Source organism: Elgaria multicarinata, chromosome 1, assembly GCF_023053635.1.
Source record: "Elgaria multicarinata webbii isolate HBS135686 ecotype San Diego chromosome 1, rElgMul1.1.pri, whole genome shotgun sequence".
Lineage (NCBI taxonomy): Eukaryota > Metazoa > Chordata > Lepidosauria > Squamata > Anguidae > Elgaria > Elgaria multicarinata.
The window spans coordinates 119309481-119330839 of record NC_086171.1 but is presented as its reverse complement, the minus strand read 5'-3'; positions in this window follow the sequence as shown (position 1 = coordinate 119330839).

Sequence of the window (21359 nt, the reverse complement as noted above, 5' to 3'; positions counted from 1 at the left end):
CCAAGTTGTAATATCAAAGGTTAACACCTCATTGAGTCTATGTGGTTTCCAGAAATAATTTTAAAAGACACGCAAACATCTCATGAAATGCAGAATTGTCAAATACTAAATCTTTGGAGAGTGCTCTTTCAAAGGGTGGAGTGGAGGAATCTAATAGCGTTTAACCAAGGGACACACCGGTCTGGGCTTCCGCATAGGAAGAAAAAATGTTGTCCTTATCAGGAGCTGCTAAAAAGCCATTGATGGGAATTATGTCACCTCAAGGACTGATAGTTATAACAAAATCCAAAGGTGTTCCTCCATGTGCTTCTCTAACACACACACACACACACACACACACACACACACACACACACACGTGCTGTTCAGCAGCTTTAATTTACACTTTTGATTCTTTAAACATATTTGCAAGAAATTGTCATCCATGTATTTTTAAACATTTGCAAAGCGAAAGAGGCAGGGCTCCACTTAAACGTTGGGTTCAAGGAGGAATTTGTATAGGTACAGCTTTTCTCACTCTATGATGATGTTGCACCTGCCCAAATTCTTTCTTCTGCACAACCATTCAAGGCAAAGGGTGGCTGGGTGCCCTACTTTATGAAGGACAGTCCTCTATTTGAAGGTGTCCTCTATTCGATGGCCTGCCTTTTCCAAGTCTAGTTTAAAGTTGAAGAACCACAAGAAGGGTGGGCAGGGGCCTGAAAGCTGCTTATCTGCTGTTAGCACCTGAGCAGGCACACCGGCCACCTGGTCAGTCTTCCTCACTATAGTGAGATACACTGTATTTCTATTTAAACTATAGTAATTATTTCTAAATTTGCACATATATGTATAGAGTAGCAAATGCAAATGTTATGGTAGCTGGTGTCCTCTTTTGTCTTCTCTTTGGCAATGCATTTCCTTTCCTTTGGTGATGTATAAGTAGCCGTCCTTGGCAAGTGCCCTTTTGTCTTCTGCATCTGGCCACTCCAAATATGTTCTTATTAGTAAAACGTCCATTCAAGTCAATGAGACTGTTTGAATAGACATTTTGAGGAAGGACATCTATGTATCGCATGAACACATAATACCCGGAGTCGAGAAGTATGGTGACCTCATCCTTGACCATTCTCTCACTTATCCCCATCTATCCACACTTCAAACAGAGGGTCCCTTTAAGGCACCCTCAAGATCTTACATGTGCTCACCACATTTCTGCAATTGCACCCAACCCCACTCAGGAATAAAGAGAAAAGTTGTAAAACATTGGGTGAACTAGGCCACAATTTTATTAAAATAATAATTCAATTACAAATGAGTTCTGCAATAATCTAACCCTCTATGGGCAACTGCAGTAGTCACCTGGCATCTGTACATGCTTCCCATCAAGGCAAACCTGCTTCCTCCCACCACCACCCAACATTGGGCACACCTGTTCAGGTGTTTAGATAGATCTGCCTGAGTTGCTCTGGCTCAGGTCTCAGGACTCTGGGTAGATGAGCCAGGTTGGCTCCAAAGGGTGTCCTTACTCCATCCCAGTTCCCACCACCCTGAATGGTAAGTCTCATGAATCCTCTATCACCTTAAAGTAGGGCCCAAACCTGAGGTGTTACTGGGTCAATGCCAGCTGATTGACACTGAAGCCTCAGAGCACCTCGATCCAATTTGGGGTGGTGTTGGGCTGCTCCCCACTGACCCGCCTGCCCAGGTAAGCTGGCACAAGGCTTGTCATGAGTCCAGGTGAGTCCATTCCAACCCTCCTTGCCCTCCCTGGATCATCTCCTGCTGCTGTGGGGACTTACCTTTAAATTGTGTCTTCCCTGTGAGTTGAGCTGCAATTTAAAGTTACTATGGCAGATCTCTGTTTTCAACATACTGTATCTATGACTGCAAACTACAGTGGCCATAAAGGGCCATTTCCCCTTTACAGGCACCATAGTTTGTTGCCATAGATATATTAAAAACAGAGAGCCCCCGTGATAACTTTAAATCGTGGCTTGGGTCTCAGGAGGAGAGTGCGATTTAAAGGTAAGTCATGGTGACTCTGGGTTGGGCGAAAGGGGCTGAGGGTGCTGAGGTGAGTTGGGATGCGAATAGATTCCCAGTCAGCCTTGCAGCCAGCTTTCCTGGGTGTTGGTGATGTGGGCGGCACCCAGGAACCCACAATGCCAACCTGCTTTGGGGTGTGTGTGAATCTCGCTTTGGTGGGCATCCCCGAAGTGCCCCAAGTCAAATTGGGGCCATTTCAGAGGCTCCAAAATGGCCTCTGAGTCAAGTTGGTGTGTGTGTGCATAGCCCTACCTTAAAGGTGCCTCTAAGTGCTCACTTATGTTCTTGCCTCCGATGTCACTTTTCCTGCTCAGCCCTGCTATTGTGACCAGCCAGTGCCCTAACAGCCCCCTTCCCACCCCACGCTATTTCATTCATTAGTTTGTCTAACCACCACCAACAAAATATTCTCCTAGGTCACAGGGCAGAGTAGGTGAAACCTGTCAAAACCTCCAACGTAATTAAGATCATACTGATGATTGTAAATCTGCCTCTTTATGACTGAGAGACACCTTGGTTTGTCACTTTGGACAAGTTCACTCGTACCACTCCAACAGCATCCTAGAATCCACTTCCTGTGGTTTCCTCCTCCGATAATGTATGCATGAAGAGAGCCATCTTATCAGCTCAGCCAACATTGTGCCTTGACGTACATGATACAATAGATGCATGGGAAGAGACCACAGGCACACAGTTCTCAAGATACTCTCAGTAAGTGTTACAGTAGCCCTTAGCTACTTCAGAAAGAGAGGAGATTTTCTTGCAGATGATATTGATTGAATTGCAGTTCTCCACCTGTGAGAACTGGCTGCCCAAAATCAGGGAGCAGATGAAAAATCTGTCATGATAACCAAAACAGGAATTCATGTGCAATGAGCCAAATTTCTCTAACGTATAAATTACTGCAGCATTGTTCCAAAAACACACTTGGGCTGTAATCTGACCTGATTCATACATACAGTCATGTACCCCATATGGTACATGTCTGTATGTATTGGATGATTGAACTGACGAAATTAAAAAGCATTGCCTGAGATGATAGGGAAGCAAAATAAAAGTCCTATATCAATGATGTTTTATGTGTGGGGTCTCCTTCGTATCTACGTGCCATCACTTGACAGTGCAGTCATCAAGTGATGAAGATGCATTTGTGAATCAGTCGACCTTTAGGCCAATTAAATCCCATTACAATAAAAAAGCTGCCCTTGACACAAGCTACCTTTGCATTCATTTCTCACAAGTCTTTGTAACACCAGTAAGAAAACAGAATTAGCTTCATCTGCCTCACATTGTAGAGGCAGAAGAATCAACAATATTCCTGGTTTTAGAAATGCTGCATGACAGAGGAGTAAGCTAAAGTGGAATTACACACACACACACACACACACACACACACACACACACACACACACCTGATGGATGCATCTCAACCCAATCAAAGATAGACATAGGATAAACACAGAAGTTAAAGGATACTTGGCTCATTTTCAATGAGTAAGTCAAAAGGCAAGATATCCAACCCACAATATGGCTGTCATGCATTCCTTGTTGCAATGCTGGAGATGCTGAAAAGGAAGCTTTGGCTTTTTGAACACCTTTAATAGGCTTCCTCAGAGTTTTAATTAGTAAGAGATCCAAGCAGTAGCTGACAGCTGGCAGGATCTCCTGTCTCGAGTTAAAGTCAAACTAATTAAGATTCTAGAAGGAAAACATATTCCTTCCAGCACCCTTAATCACTCAGCTTTGGTTAGAAAAGCAATATGGAACCTTTTGCCTTGACAACTTCATAACCTTGGAAATGTGGAACTTCTAAATAATAATGAACCAATTTTTCAACGAGGGCTCTCTGAGTGCTTCGACAGATCTGTTAGTTGCATTTTTCATCCCTCCCATTTAATGTTATCATTGTTAATACAATTTAAGATTTAATTTTGGCTGAGACGTTTTCATCTATGATGGCCCCAATCTGAAAGTGGGTAACATCACGTTGGGATGCCAACACAATGTAATCTGACCTAGAAATGATGCAAAATTAGGGTGTCCACCATTAAGGATGGTGAACACCAGACACAGTGGATTATTTCCCCAAATGTTTAATAATTTCCCAGGGTACTCCACTGTAATCCAAGGACTGACATCATTGACCTGTATCAAAATTTTGCAGTTTTGCTTAGAGAGAATGTGGGGTTTATGAATAGGAATCCATAGAATCATAGAATAGCAGAGTTGGAAGGGGCCTACAAGGCCATCGAGTCCAACCCCCTGCTCAATGCAGGAATCCACCCTAAAGTATCCCTGACAGATGGTTGTCCAGCTGCCTCTTGAATGCCTCTAGAGTGGGAGAGCCCACAACCTCCCTAGGTAACTGATTCCATTGTCGTACTGCTCTAACATTAGTAACGGAGGCAGTGGTGGTGGTCGCCTTTTGGGTTCCTTTTGTATACTGCTCTAACAGTCAGGAAGTTTTTCCTGATGTCCAGCTGGAATCTGGCTTCCACTCTGGGAGGATCGAGAAGAGATCCTGTCCCTCCATTTGAAGAGTATTTAAAGAGTACTATCATGTAGGGTGACCATATGAAAAGGAGGACAGGGCTCCTGTATCTTTAACAGTTGTATTGAAAAGCAAATTTCAGCAGTTGTCATTTGTATATATGGGGAACTTCCTGAAATTTCCTCTTCATCACAACAGTTAAAGTTGCAGGTGCCCTGCCCTCTTTTAAATCTGGTCACTCTAGTATAGGTCTAGTATAGCGAAATGCGTAGGCACCTGGCACTTTAATCAAACTTGTACTAATAATATTATTGTAAAAGTTTACTTGGTTGTGCCCTTGCCTTTGGCTATACTTTACCCTCCTCTGTGTGACAAACTTTTAAGTATTTGAAGAGTGCTATCATGTCTCCCCTCAATCTTCTCTTCTCCAGGCTAAACATGCCCAGTTCTTTCAGTCTCTCTTCATAGGGCTTTGTTTCCAGACCCCTGATCATCCTGGTTGCCCTCCTCTGAACACACTCCAGCTTGTCTGTTTCCTTCTTGAATTGTGGAGCTCAGAACTGTATGCAATACTCTAGATGAGGCCTAACCAGGGCTGAGTAGAGAGGAACCAGTACCTCACGTGATTTGGAAGCTATACTTGTATTAATGCAGCCCAAAATAGCATTTGCCTTTCTTATAGCCATATCACACTGTTGGCTCATATTCAGCTTGCAATCTACAACAATTCCAAGATCCTTCTCGTTTGTACTATTGCTGAGCCAAGTATCCCTCATCTTGTAATTGTGCATTTGGTTTCTATTCCCTAAATGTAGAACTTGGCATTTATCCTATTAAATTTAAATCTGTTGTTTTCTGCCCAGCACTAAAGCCTATCAAGATCACTTTGAAGTTTGTTTCTGTCTTCCAGGGTATTAGGCCATAGCTAGACCTAAGGTTTATCCCAGGATCATCCCGGGTTCATCCCTGCTTGAGCACTGGATGCCCTGTGTGGCACTTAGATGAACAGGTTTGACCCCAGGACAATCCTGGGATAAACCTTAGGTCTAGCTATGGCCTTAGTTATCCCACCCAATTTTGTGTCATCTGCATATTTGATAAGTGTTCCCTGCACCTCCTCGTCCAAATCATTAATAAAAATGTTGAAGAGCACTGGGCCCAGGACTGAGCCCTGTGGTACCCCACTCGTTGCCTCTCCCCAGTTTGAAAAGGTTCTGTTGATAAGTACTCTTTGAGTCCAATTCTGTAGCCAACTGTGAATCCACCTAATAGTTGTTCCATCTAGCCCACTTTTAACTAGTTTGTTAATCAGAACACCATGTGGTACTTTGTCAAAAGCTTTGCTGAAGTCAAGATATATGACGTCCACAGCATTCCCACAGTCCACAAGGGAGGTTACCCTATCAAAAATTGAGATCAAATTAGTCTGACAGGATTTGTTCCTGACAAATCCATGTTGGCTTCTAGTAATCACTGCATTGATTTCAAGGTGTTTACAGATTGACTTCTTTATAATCTGCTCCAGAAATTTCCCAGGGATGGATGTCAGACTGACTGGTCTGTAGTTCCCAGGTTCCTCCTCTTTGCCCTTTTTGAAGACAGGGACAACGTTAGCCCTCCTCCAGTCATCCAGCACCTCACCCGTCTTCCATGATTTTGCAAAGATAATAGACAAAGGTTCTGAGAGTTCTTCCGCTAGCTCCTTCATTACTCTAGGATGCAGTTCATTGGGCCCTGGAGATTTGAACTCATTCAAGGAAATTAGGTGTTCTTTGACCATTTGTTTATCAATCTCAAACTGTAATCCTGCCCCCTCAACTTCTGCTTCACTTTTTCGAGGGGGGTCATAGACCCGCTTTTGGGAGAAGACTGAGGCAAAGTAGGAATTGAGCACTTCAGCCTTTTCTTTGTCATTTGTTATCAATTTGCCATCCTCATTAAGCAGCTGAACCACCATTTCTTTCCTCTGTCTTTTACTACTCATGTATAAAAAGAAAGACTTTTTATTGTTTTTAGCATCCCTCGCTAATCTCAGCTCATTCTCAGCTTCAGCCTTCCTGACGCCATTTCAGCACTTCTGTGCCACCTGACTGTACTCTTCTTTTGTAGCCTGGCCTTCCTTCCACTTCCTATATGTATCCTTTTTTTTTGTTTTCAGGTCATCTCTTAGCTTTTTGTGGAGCCACATTGGTTTCCTCTGTTGTCTTCTATCTTTTCTCCTTGTTGGAATTGTTTGTAACTGTGCCCTTAAAATTTCCTTTTTAAAATACTCCCACCCATCCTGCACTCTTTTTCTCATTAGGCTCCCTTGCCACGGGACCTTACTTATCATAGTTCTGAGTTTATTAAAATCAGCTTTCCTAAAATCCAGAGTACGTGTATGGCTACACTCAACTTTTGTCTCCTTCATAATCAAGAATTCAAGTATGACGTGGTCACTTTCCCCCAGAGTTCCCGTAACTGCCACTTTATCCACTAAGTCATCCCTGTTGGTCAAGATCAAGTCAAGGATTGCCGATCCTCTAGTTCCTTCCTCCACTTTCTGTAGGAGAAAGTTATCACCCACACATGTCAGGAATTTCTTGGAAGGGCTGCTTTTGGCAGTATTTGTCTCCCAACAGATATCAGGGTAATTGAAGTCCCCCATCACTACTACATCACACTTCCTTGAAACACTGGCGATTTGTTTCTCAAAAGTTTTGTCCTCATCTTCTCCTTGATTGGGTGGTCGGTAGTAGACTCCAATTATCATTTTCTTTTTATTCCTTGCCCGATTTATTTTAATCCAGATGCTCTCGATGGGGCTCCCATTCTGATCTGACTATATTTCTGTGCAGGGATAGGTATTTTTAACATATAGTGCAACTCCGCCTCCCTTTCTATTTCTTCTGTTCTTTTTGAACAAGTTGTATCCTTCAATTGCTATATTCCAGTCATGGGAGTCATCCCACCAAGTTTCAGTTATACCTATAAGGTCATATTTGCCTTCATGTAATAAAAGTTCAAGTTCGTTCTGTTTGTTTCCCATGCTCTGGGCATTAGTATATAGACATCGAAGACCATGTATTTTATAGTCTGGCTTTGTTCCTACATTGTTGTGGAAACTATTTTGGGGCACTATTGGAGCTGTTCTCTGTACTGTGGTGCATGGGCCTTCATCCATTGTTGCCTCAAAGTTTACGTCTCCCGCCCCCGTAAGATTCAGTTTAAAGCCCTCCTGATCAAGTTCTTCATGCTGTGGCAGAACACATTCTTTCCAGCCCTTGTGAGGTGCAACCCATCCCTTGCCAGCAGTCCATCTTCCAAGTAGCATAGCCCATGGTCCCAGAATCCAAAACTCTCATGTGGGCACCACCTTCATCCGGAGTATTTTTCTTTCCCTTTCTAATCCTCTTCCAAGAACTGGGAGGATGTGTGAGAAAACTACCTGGGCCCCAAAGTTCTTCAGTTTCCTTCCCAGAGCTTTAAAGTCTGAAATGATTTCTTCATAGCTCTGCTTGGTGACATCATTTGTTCCCACATGGATGAGAAGAAAGGGGTATGTGTCCGTGGGCTTTATGAGCTTCAGTAACCCTTCAGTCACATCTCTAATCTTTGCTCCAGGAAGACAGCACACCTGGCAAGTCCATGGGTCTTCACGACATACTTGGGTTTCAATCCCACACAGCAGGGAGTCTCCCACAATGACTACTCTTCTATTCTTCTTGGTTGACCTACCTTCTGCCTCTTGTTCACTGTTGCACAGTGTCTCCTGTACTTCTTCCTCTGCAAACTGTCCTCCTATCTAGCAGGTCTCTCTTTCAGCGTGTTGGCTAATGGCAGCTCGTCTTCTTCTTTTCCCCTTTCAGTAGGGGTTCCTCAAGACTCGGTGCTTGGTCCGTTGTTGTTTTCTTTATACATGTTGCCCTTGGGCAATCTTATTCAATCTCATGGCCTCCAATATCATCTGTATGCTGATGATACACAATTATATCTTTCATCTCCGGATCTTTCTCCTGATGTTCACGATCGTATCTCGGCATGTCTTTCAGATATCTCAGCTTGGTTGCTTCATCGTCGCTTGAAACTTAACATGGCAAAGACTGAATTGCTTGTTTTTCCTCCTAAACCTTCTCCTCATCTCTCATTCTCTCTTACTGTCAATAATGTTACACTTACTCCAGTCAAGGAAGCTCGTAGTCTTGGCTTTATATTTGATTCCTCGCTCTCCTTTATTCCTCATATTGAGGCAGTAGCTAAATCCTGTCATTTTTTCCTGTATAATATTGCCAGGATTCGATCATTTTTGTCTGTCTCTTCTGCCAAGACTCTTGTTCATGCATTGGTTATTTCTCGGTTAGAATACTGCAACCTTCTTCTCACCGGCCTTCCTTCTTCTCACATCAGTCCGTTGGTTTCTGTTCACCACTCTGCTGCTAAGATCATCTTCTTGGCTCGCCGCTCTGACCATGTAACTCCACTTCTGAAATCTCTTCACTGGCTTCCAATTCACTTCAGAATCCAATATAAACTTCTCCTGTTGACCTACAAAGCTTTTCACTGTCTAGCTCCTTCCTATCTCTCCTCTCTCATCTCACACTATCGCCCCGCTTGTGCTCTTCACTCCTCTGATGCCATGTTTCTCGCCTGCCCAAGGGTCTCTACTTCCCTTGCTCGGCTTCGTCCATTTTCTTCTGCTGCCCCTTATGCCTGGAACGCTCTTCCAGAACATTTGAGAACTACAAGTTCAACCGCAGCTTTTAAAGCTCAGCTAAAAACTTTTCTTTTTCCTAAAGCTTTTAAAACTTGATTTTGTTCTGACTTTATACTGTTAGTTTTACCCTACCCAGTGCCTGTTTACCCTACCCTGTGCCTGTTTGCATTCTGTTCCCCTCCTTATTGTTTTATTATGATTTTATTAGAATGTAAGCCTATGCGGCAGGGTCTTGCTATTTACTGTTTTACTCTGTACAGCACCATGTACATTGATGGTGCTATATAAATTATTATTATTATTATTATTATTATTATTATTAATAATAATAATAATAATCCTCCAGTAGCTGAAAGCGGTTGCTTAACTCTAATGGTTCCACCGGTGCAGAATGTCTTCTAGTTCTTTTGCTCCTAACTGTCACTCTTTTCCAGGGAGTTTCCTCTTCATTGGCTTTCCTCTCCTCATCATACTCCACTTCTCCACTTCTACATGTCCAATGCAACATGTATCAAGCACAGAGTCTTAGGATGCTTGGGTTTCTAATTTCAACCTCCGAAAGCATTTTCAGCTTCATCTGATTCTTAAGGGGCTTGTGGTATCATTCCCATGTATTCCTATGCCCACTTTGAAATGTAAGCCAGTTGTGAGGAGAGGGTGCGGGGGGGGGGGGGAATTTGTAAACATGGAAATAATCTGTGACAGTTTTTGGCAACCCCCCTCCACTTATTTTGGTTTTTTAAAACTGGTGCCTATGAAGCATTGTATGAAACGGCAGTCACCTTCTCTTTATTGTATTCTGTTTTCTTTTTACGTTTGGAGATGATCCCTAGAAACCACTGTGTTGGGGGTCATAGGAATTGTTCCCCAAAACCACTTTGTTGGTTTGTATTTTGATTCTGTGTGGTTTTCTATGAAAACTAAATGTTTAACTCCTTTAGGTATTTTAATTTGTAGCTGTTCCCTAAACTCCTTCAATGATTTGTCAGGGATGCTTTAGGGTGGATTCCTGCATTGAGCAAGGGGTTGGACTCGATGGCCTTGTAGGCCCCTTCCAACTCTGCTATTCTATGATTCTATGATTCTATGATTTCCTATGGCCATTCGGAATGACACAATGCACTTCAATGGCCATTCGGTGTCCTTCGGTTTAGTACGTCCCCTGTTGCTCTTCAGTCTCATGTGCTTCTTGTTGCTGTTGCAGTTCCACCGTTCAGTCGAAGAACTCCTAGTCTTCTCTTATTCCTCGGAGGGTGGACACTTGCCGCTCAAGTCCTCTCACTTTTTCTTCCAAAAGTGCCACCAGCTTGCACTTGTTGAAGCTGTACGCCATGTTGAGCTCAGGCAGAAACACGAACATTGCACACCCTTTGCAGGTCACCACCTCTAGGGACTCCTTTCCATCCATATTGTCTATTTCTGCTTTGTTTTTTCCTTTCTGATTATAGTGGAATTGCCTTTGCTTTGTCCTGTCCTCTCTGAAGGTGCACAACTATATGAGCAGGTCTTAAGAGAAAAGATTTTTTTTGTTGGCTTTTTTTCTTTTTTTCTTCTTATATTTTTCTTTGGGTTTTTTCTGTTTTTTTTTTCCTTAGAGGCCTCCCCCTTGACCTCCCCTGCTCAAACTCCCCCTGTCAAACTCCTATTAGATCGCTCTCTGTTTGCTTGCTCTCTGGAAGCTGGCTTACTTTTCTAGCTTCTACTTCAGCTGGACCAGCTGCTCTTCTCTGCTTCTGCTCAGCTCCATGTCAGGAAGCAGAATGAGGTCGCTGGGGGGCCAACAACAATCAACAGCAATCAGGCCACTGATTGCTGAGAACAATCAGCAATCAGGCCACACTCCCTTCAGGCCCTGCAGCAACTCTCCACACACACCCTTTCCTTCTTCACTCAGCACTCAGGAACACATGGCAAGCACACAGCCTCTTTGAATTGGCAGCCTCCTGGATTTCCTTGACGCTTCTCTTCTCCCCCTTGCCTTGATCTCCTTTTCCCCTACACTCCCCCTGTCAAACTTCTGTTTGCGCTTCCTGTTTGCTCGCTCTCTGGGAGCTGGCTTACTTTTCTAGCTTCTACTTCAGCTGGGCCAACTGCTCTTCCCTGCTTCTGCTCAGCTCCAAGTCAGGAAGCAAAATGAGGTCGCTGGGAGGCCAACAACAATCAACAGCAATCAGGCCACTGATTGCTGAGAACAATCAGCAATCAGGCCACACACCCTTCAGGTCCTGCATCAACTCTCCATACACCCCCTTTCCTTCTTCACTCAACACTCAGGGGCACATGGCAAGCACACAGCCTCTTTGAATTGGCAGCCTCCTGGATTTCCTTGAGGCTTCTCTTCTCCCCCTTGCCTTGGTCTCCTCTTCCCCTACACTCCCCCTGTCAAATTCCTGTTTGCTCTTCCTGTTAGCTCGCTCTCTGTTCGCTTGCTCTCCGGGAGCTGGCTTACTTTTCTAGCTTCTACTTCAGCTGGGCCAGCTGCTCTTCCCTGCTTCTGTTCAGCTCCAAGTCAGGAAGCAGAATGCCTTCCTTTAGATTCTAGCTGTGCACTGACTCACTTTTGATTCCTTAAAGGATGCCATTTTATGAATTTTTAGACCGAAAAATGTCTTATAACTCCCAGCATTCCCCAGCCAGCCACTTGGCATTTACTTAGGACTAAGTATGAAGTATTATTTAAAAAAGAAGAAGAAGAAAGAAAATTAGCTCGAATAATGGAAGATGCTATAGAAAATCTATCAGAGAAAGCACCGATGATTAATAAAATGGCATTTCCACCTTGTCTCCACCCAATTTATCCTTGAGATGAGAATCTTGGATAACAAATTTACATTCAACTCATTCAATTAACCTATGAAATGAGTCCTTTTTTGATGTCTGAAAAATAGTAGCCTGAGGCTCAGTTTTGCAAGTTGCCAAGCTCTGAGAAATATCTATGCATAACTCAGAATGTGGCCTCTCCTGCAGAGCATGGATCTATACAGGAGATTTCCAGTCCACTTAGGTCCAAAATACACCATCCTAAAAGTGGCCTGCAGGTGGGAGGAGGAAAAGCAAGCAGAGTTTGGATGTGCAGTTAACCAACCATGCAATTAGTTGAATGTGGGATTGCCAACATTTCCATTCAGAAAATTCTGGTACCGAAGAGGTGCAGGGGCAAAGACTGCCACAGAAGAAAGTGAGTATGAGAGCAATCCTCACATTGATTGCTGCCATACTGTCATGTTACTCTACCACTCTCTGCTAGGGTGGGTAAACATTGGGTTTGGTTTGGGTAATTTATCAAAATGTACAAATGTATCAATGGAATGCACTGGGAGAGATCCGCCAACTCAACAGTCTTTCTGAATATAAAAAAGCAATAAAGACTGATCTCTTCCAGCAGGCCTACCCAGTCTAATTTTAAGACGTCTGGCTGGCTGTTATTTTAATAATGTATTAGTTTTTATATGTTTTAATCAGTTTTATGTATTTTATAATATTTTGAATTCCATGTTGTTCCCCGCCTTGATCCAGAGGGTGAAGCAGGTAATAATTTTATTATTATTATTATTATTATTATTATTATTATTATTATTATTATTATTATTGGAAAGAACTGAGGAGTAGTTGTTGTTTTTAATGAATTGGGGGGGAACTGACAGATAGGTCCATTCATCAATAGAGATGTACAGGTTTTGTTTCATCCATTCCAACTGTAGTCAGGCATCTATCATTCTGCTGTCTGCTCACTGAAAGGATTGGATTATTGTTGGTTTTTTTGTAGAATTTAGTTTGTTTGCAAACAAATAAAAATCTCAAGAAGCCGCTCTGCTGTGTAATCCACAGGTCACGTTCAGAAAAATCTGATGCCATCTGAATCCATTGCAGATTCCTCCAGCATCCCTGTCCTCCACTTTGGGCATAGCTAGACCAGCTGATATCCTGGGGATCACCCTGGGATCATCCCTTTGTGTCCACATGATGCACAGGGCATCCCGGGAGCAGGGAGGGATGATCCCAGGGATTGCCCAGGGATATTGGCAGGCCCTTTCCCCCCTTTTTTCCCATGGTGTCAGGATGATCCTGAGATGGCAGAAAGTGTGGCTGGGCATTACAGGTTGTCCCAGCTCCTTGTGAGTAACCACAAGGACCCAGGACCTGGGCATGGGGCACAGAGCTCCTCATGAGCTCTGTGCACATCAGGGGTGGGATGGGGGGAACACACGAGGTGTTGTTGTTTTAAAAAAAACACTTATGATTTTGGTGGCGTGCTCGCACTGTCCTGTTCCTTTAAGAAAAATAAAATCAAAATGGCAGCTGCAATGTTGCACACGGTGTGTAGATGAGGGCGATGATCTCGTGATCATAAAATTGTGAGATTGTCGCCATGGCCTTCATCCCCAACAGCTCAACAGAGTTTGTGGAGGATGGAGGTGAAAAGTCACACACACACACACACACACACAAGCACTCTGCAATCCTACATGCAGCAGTAAATGAAATGGTGTGCTGGTCTGTGCTCTTGATAAACTGGAATCCTAGTGTACATGCACAGAGTCACACTTTAAGCATGCATGCTATGTGAAAATAAGGCAATTGAATTTTACTTAAAAACACCTTAAAAATGGCAGCCGAGCCAAATGCATGGATTTTACATGTAAAGAATCCTGGTCACTGGCTCAAAAGATGGGGCTGTGGTTGAATCCAGCAAGGTGTTTTTTTTTCTGGTTCACTGACAATCTTACTTGACTTGATTCACCCTTATTTTTTCACTGCTTGGGGGGGTGTCTAAAAGTACACTTTCAGAATCACTGGTAGATCTCTGCGTGATTTGCAGTAGATCAGCAAGTAGATCCATTAGTTTAACAATAGCAGCAACAGAATGATTTTCCCTCAGCCTTTCCTAAATTATTCTGTCGAACAGAAGAACAGTTGGGGATAACTAGGAGTGGATTTTGGTGCTGAAGGACAATGAGCTCCATTCCGTTCTGGTATTCAACATATTCCTAGGCTCAGAAGTGTACGTCTCTTGTACTAGACTTCAGGTGGTGAGCCGTGGGGTTCTAGTAAAAAACAAAGCAAAATCCACAATCCTGAAACCTGCCCACCCTTGGTCTATACCAGGGGTGGGCAGATAGATTTCCAGATGTTTTGGACTTCTAACTCCTAGAAGCCCCTGCCAGCATAACCAATGCTCAGAAATCCCGATAGAAAGTGGGTGGACATTGGAAACCCAATGGGAACAAGGGACTGGGGAGGCATCATTGCCAAGACAATCTATAGATCTTCCACCACAAGCCAGTGGCCAGAATAGCTACATTTCATTTTGACTCCAGTCTACAAGTTGTCTCTTTCTTTTACACTTTCAGAGTTACCTGTCTGTTTTTCAAGTCAGCTAATTTCAGCCCTGCCTTTTTCACTTTGCTTCAATTTGTGGCCTATCCTTCCCTGTCCACTCCAGTTTACATCTTATTCTTTGCCTCTCCATCACAAGATTTTTCTCCAGAAGTCCACAACCAAATGATTTATTTCCACTACTGAAACACATCGCTTGATCTGAGCTCTTGCAGCTTCTGCAGCTCACCACCCTTTCTACTGCCAGACTCCACAGGCAATCTCAAAAGCACGGGGGGCTCACATTTCCATTCTCCATTCTGTCTCTATAAATTGGTAAGACCGTTCGTTACTTCCCTATGCTCACCATTTGATACTTTGCATCACCAGGAATGCTTGTGGTATTTCATTGCTATTGTCATTTTTTAAAAAGAGTTTCTAGAGCTGTGAGCAAAGGGACTCACAAAAATGCTCCACTTCCTCTATGTAGGCAGCAAAAGTACAGGGAGCATTTCACCAAATTTCTCCGGAGGTAGGAAAAATTCTCCAGCAGATTCTAGGAAGTGGTGTCCACTATTAGCAGTGACACTGAAAAAGTTCCTACACACACACACACACACACACACACACACTTGTCTTCCTTCCTTCCTTCCTTCCTTCCTCCCACCCACCCTCCTCCTCAAGTGTTGCTATTAGTGACAGCAGAAATGTTGGCAGCATGGCTACCATTTTGCATCATCCACTACACCTCAGATATGCCAGACACAATGCATTATTCTGGTGGGAAATTTATACAAACAAAATGGTGAAGAATATTCAGAGAAAATTTTGAAAAGTGGCCTTATTTCTCCAGGTACAGTGAGAAAGAGAAAAACCAAAATTCATTCATTCATTCATTCATTCATTCATTCTCTCTCTCTCTCTCATATAGATATAGATATAGATATAGATATTCTAAGAAATGTTGGGTCAGCTCTTTTTTACCTCCTTTTTGATCTTTACTGTGATTGATGGCAGCTACTATGTAATTGCCTTAAGCAATAGCTTGATTTTACTGCTTATTGTTCCTGCTGAGAGGTTTGCTGATGAGAACTGATACCACAGGTTGTTTAGGTGCTAAATTTTTACAAAGACCAGACTTTGTGCAAAGACTGACCTTGTTGGATTAGGGACGTGATTCTTTCTTGAAGTGTGAATACTTCTCATTTCAATTCTTACATAAGCCCATGCTCTGGGGGAAGGAGAAACCACATGCTTAAAGTCAATGTGATGTAGCACATAAAAGGTGAGATCAAACTGTGACCATTTGCCAATGGAATGGACACCATTAATGGAATGGATTCCCCCTCTCCTCTGCAGCCCTTCGCATGCCCTCAAATCTTGTTCTAGGAGGTCAGGGGATATTATTATTATTATTATTATTATTATTATTATTATTATTATTGGTTTCACTTTTATATTTCCCAATAGGTGAAGCTCTCTTCTGGAACTGATCTGCGTGGGTGCAGAGGGATGAAAAAGAAGGGGACATCTCATTATGTGAGTGGAGGTCTACTTGCATGATGTGGAATGGAATGTAAATTGTTGGATTTAGTATCAGGAAATCTGGATTACATTCATTCTCACTGGATAATCTGGAGCCAGTCAGCAGGGCTGACCCTACCATGAAGCAGAATGAAACAGTCACCTGATGGTGACAGATGGTGGGAGATGCCAAGAAGGTGTTGGGAGGACAGAGCTGTGTGCGTTGTGATCTGCTCTGTGCCTCCTAAATTAGCCTGCTGTCCTCAGGTACAGTGGACAGTGCTGTCTTATCATCAGTGTTAAATCAGAATCATCTGTGTCAGTCCAGCCTGCTTTTGTAGATGGAATGGGAGGAGGCGCCTTCTCGTCCTTTGCCTCAGGCAGTCAAAGGTCTTGGGCCAACCCTGCTAATCAGTGTCTCTCAGTCTAACCTACTTCACAGGATTTCTGTGTGGATAATAGGTTGGCTTGTGAGAACCATGTATGCTGCCTTGAGCTCCTTGGAGTAATGAAGGGATGAATCATCATCATCATCATCGGCTTGCAGAGAAGCTGAAGCCTTTGGCTCGGATGCAGCAAAATCAACTCTTGCAAGGTGCTCCAAAATTACAAGAAATGTTACTTGGAAAACCTAATGAAGAAACAAATGTTTTGGCCTCTTTTTATGTGAAACAAACCAGGGAACCTCAGTGGATCACTCGAGTTTTGTTTTTCTGTTTAATAGTTTGGAGAGACATCAATCTGTAAAGTAGTGGTCTGTGACTCCAAGATATAGAGTTGGCAGATCTGTAGCCAAGAATAGTGCCTTCCAGGCATCTTCCAGGGTCTAATTCAGCACTTGTTTAGCCTAGGTGTCCTTTAATGAGTTGACTATCATGGTTCTAGGTCACATCGTATGTGAATACGGATTCACTAAGACCACCTATTACAAAACAAGCATATTGTTTGGCTTCCCATAAAATCAATGGTCTTGAAAGTGTAGTGATACCTTCTTTTAAATAGAGTAATTCAAATTAAACTTTTGTATAGGATTTCAGTCTGAGTTCGTATGGTGTTACAATGGTCATCCTACAAGAGCGCTGACAACAGATACTTTCTGAAAAGTTCAGATGTGCCCAAGGGAGTTTATCTGGCATTGTATTGGCTAATTTTGCACTGCCTGAGAACTTCCGACAATACCACTGCTGTAGACAGACCGGCTTGTTGATTGGCCCTGAGCAGCCACTTCGGGTTGAGCACTTTCTAAATATGGTCCAAGAGAAGGAATAATTATTGCACTGAAATGTATCATCCAAAAATGGATACAAATTAATTTTGGAAACATGTTTCTATTACTCCTCATATGCCTTCAATGCTGTTCTAATAAGGAACTGCAGAGAAATAATTGACTTGGTCATTCAATCTGAACATGTATTTGATGGTTATTAAGCTCTGACACATGTCTATGGAATTTAAATAGTCAAAGTGCAATTAAAATTAGAAATGCAAACCCTGTTTATAATACAATTGTGCTGCATTACGATGGCCTAATGTAATAACCTTTGCCTTGACTCCGAAGAATTGAATGTGTACTTCTTGAATTGTCTCTATTCTGGTTAATTCTCTTCTCATGCAATAATTGGTGGGTGAAGATTTAGACATTTGCAACTACAAATAATCTTCTTGTAATTAAAACAAAATGCATTGCACTTCTAAAAATAAAGTTTACTGCTTTAGCAGAATATGGATGATGGCAAATCAGCAAATAGCTTCCTAGCAGATCTAAGTCCCTCCCCCACCTTTTTCTTTCTTACTACAAGAGGGACGTACAACAACAAAATGTTGAACTCTGGAGTGCTTCTGTTCAGAATTTGAGCCACTCCATTTCCCCTTCTATAACTGCCCCCACAGTAGCCAGTAAGCATTCCATAGGAAAGGAAAGGAACCTCTCATGCAAGCACTGAGTCATTACTGACTCTTGGAGGGACGCCAGCTTTCGCTGATGTTTTTCTTGGCAGGCCTTATAGCGGGGTGGTTTGCCGTTGCCTTCCCCGGCCATTATTACCTTTCCCCCAGCTAATTGGGTACTCATTTTACTGACCTCGGGAGGATGGAAGGCTGAGTTGACCCGAGCTGGCTGCCTGAAACCAGCTTCCGCTGGGATCGAACTCAGGCCGTGGGGAGAGTTTCAGCTGCAGAAACTCATAAGCATTCCATAACCACTGAACATATTCAGTGCTATTTGGGCTGTTTAGGATTTCCCCCCCCCTAACTTTCTTTGTACTTTTACAAGCGTTGGGGTTTTCTCAGCCTGTTGATATCTCCCTCTTGTGTATTTTTGGGATAGGCTTCAACACCTTGGATAGCTCTTTTGGAGTTCTGGTTGGCTCCGACTGAAATCCAGATGTACAGCTCCATCGAAATCAGAGCTACCAGCTTACGCTGGGTAGATGTAAGCTGTGCAACAGCAAAGCAACAAGGAAGCTCTGGATCCACCGTGGATACAGTTAGTCCAAATATAAAATATATAAGAACAATAGAAAGACTAACAACAGAGTATTTTGGAGGGAGTATGGAGGAAATTTATTGACTATGTGTACAAAGAAGAGGATGGGAGAACACCTTCATCAGCGTATATAGAGCTATGGAAAGTATAGGTGGATGGGTAAAGAGACTAAGTTCCGGGGTGCCCTAAATTAAATTAAATTAAATTAACGTTAAACAACCTTAAACCCAGGCGGGAACATGTATTTATATTTGTATTGACTCGTGTGAGTGTGTGTGTGTGTGTGTGTGTGTGTGTGTGTGTGTTGTATTACTTGTCCTATGTAACCAGAATTATTAAAACAAACAACATATATTTTGAGCTAAACATTTAGGCCACCGCCCTCATCCATAGCTGTGCTGTTAGAATACCAGGAGTGGCAGTTTGGAATGCCTGGAAATGAAAATTCCTTAGGAGACAGAACAGAGGTATGACTAGTATATCATAGAATCATAGAATCACAGAATAGCAGAGTTGGAAGGGGCCTACAAGGCCATCGAGTCCAACCCCCTGCTCAATGCAGGAATCCACCCTAAAGCATCCCTGACAGATGCTTGTCCAGCTGCCTCTTGAAGGCCTCTAGTGTGGGAGAGCCCACAACCTCCCTAGGTAACTGATTCCATTGTCGCACTGCTCTAACAGTCAGGAAGTTTTTCCTGATGTCCAGCTGGAATCTGTCTTCCTTTAACTTGGGCCCGTTATTCTGTGTCCTGCACTCTGGGAGGATCGAGAAGAGATCCTGGCCCTCCTCTGTGTGACAACCTTTTAAGTATTTGAAGAGTGCTATCATGTCTCCCCTCAATCTTCTCTTCTCCAGGCTAAACATGCCCAGTTCTTTAGTTAATGCTAATGTATGGTCCGCCAGATTAAAGCCATTTGCATTAAATGTTTGTTTTCTATGTTTCACATATCTATATTGAATATAGATAATTTCATTGAATTTTATGAATCAACTTATAAAACAATACAATAAGTGAAGCAGTAAAACATTGCAGAACAAAATAACACAGGCAACAGCAAGCTTGTTAGTATCCAATGGAACATAAACTGAGAGCCATTTGTGCAGTCGTACCAAGCCTTAAACTCTCTTCATGATGACTGCAACCGTATGAAGAAACATAACCATGATAGCCAAGTGCTTTGAGGCCAGTGTTTGAAACACACTTTAGGGTCTTGGAAAGCCTCACTTCAAATGAGGGGTGAGATTTTAAAGACTTGAATTTCTTGTCTGCGTTGGATTAAAATTCAAGCCAATTCCAGTGAGGGAGGAAGCAGCAGCCAGGCATCTCTTCACCGTGCCTGGGTCCAGCTCCAGCTGAGAGCCCCCCCCCTCCCTCCTGCTACCAACTGTCACTGCAGAGGCCACCAGTGAGGGAGGAAGCAGCAGCCAGGCATCTCTCCACCGTGCCTGGGTCCAGCTCCAGCTGAGAGCCCCCCCCTCCCTCCTGCTACCAACTGTCACTGCAGAGGCCACCAGTGAGGGAGGAAGCAGCAGCCAGGCATCTCTCCACCGTGCCTGGGTCCAGCTCCAGCTGAGAGCCCCCTCCCTCCTGCTACCAACTGTAACTGCAGAGGCCACCAGAGAGGGAGGAAGCAGCAGCCAGGCACCTCTCCACCGTGCCTGAGTCCAGCTCCAGCTGAGAGCCCCCCCCCTCCCTCCTGCTACCAACTGTCACTGCAGAGGCCACCAGTGAGGGAGGAAGCAGCAGCCAGGCATCTCTCCACCGTGCCTGGGTCCAGCTCCAGCTGAGAGCCCCCTCCCTCCTGCTACCAACTGTAACTGCAGAGGCCACCAGAGAGGGAGGAAGCAGCAGCCAGGCACCTCTCCACCGTGCCTGAGTCCAGCTCCAGCTGAGAGCCCCCTCCCTCCTGCTGTCTCCTGTAACTGCTGAACTTTCCATCTAAGATTGTAGTGCCTGAATTTGCTTTCCTTTTCCCCCTCCTCCTCCTCCCTCCCAATCCCCTTTCCTTTTGTGTCATGTCTTTTAGATTGTAAGCCTGTGGGCAGGGACTGTCAAGAAATACTTTTGTAAGCCGCCATGAGAGCCTTTTTTGGCTGAATGGCGGCATAAAAATACTTAAATAAATAAAATAAAATAAATAAGCCAGAGAAAAATTTCCAGCTTCACTCCTCTACACGTCTTCACCAACTGTTCCTTCCTTCAAAGCTGTCCCAAGGAATCTCTGCTCCCCAGTACCATCTGAGCCTTTCCTTTTCCATCCTTGAAGCAGTTTTTTTTAATTGAAGTGGCCACTTGCATCATAAGAGGATACTTGCGTCATAAGAGAACACATATTTTTTACACCTGGTGCTGAAAGTTGACCGATGTTTGTCCCAGTTTAACCTCCAGGGAGAAGTAAATCCACAAAAGAGTACCACCACCAAGAAGCCTCTATTTTGAGGTTGGGATGTCCAGACTCCGTTAGCTGATGGTGTAATCAAAAGGGTCTCTCCAGCAGATCTCAAATTTACATGCAGGTTAATACAGGGAGAGGTGTTCCTGTTGGTAGCCAGATCCTAAACAATTTAGGAATTTCTATATCAAAACCAGCACCGTGAATTGGGCTTGGTGAGAAATAGGAATGACTTTGCTAAATAGACCAGTGTAAGTGGAAGTAGCAGCTTTAAATGACATAACATGCATAAACCATGGCAACCCATCCACATTGTACACACAGACCTTTTCAATGCAAGCAAAGGAAAGAGAAAGCTGATGGGGGAAAAATCCTCCCCCAATAATGGCATTCCTTAAACACAAAGAAATGCAACAGATGAAGCAACA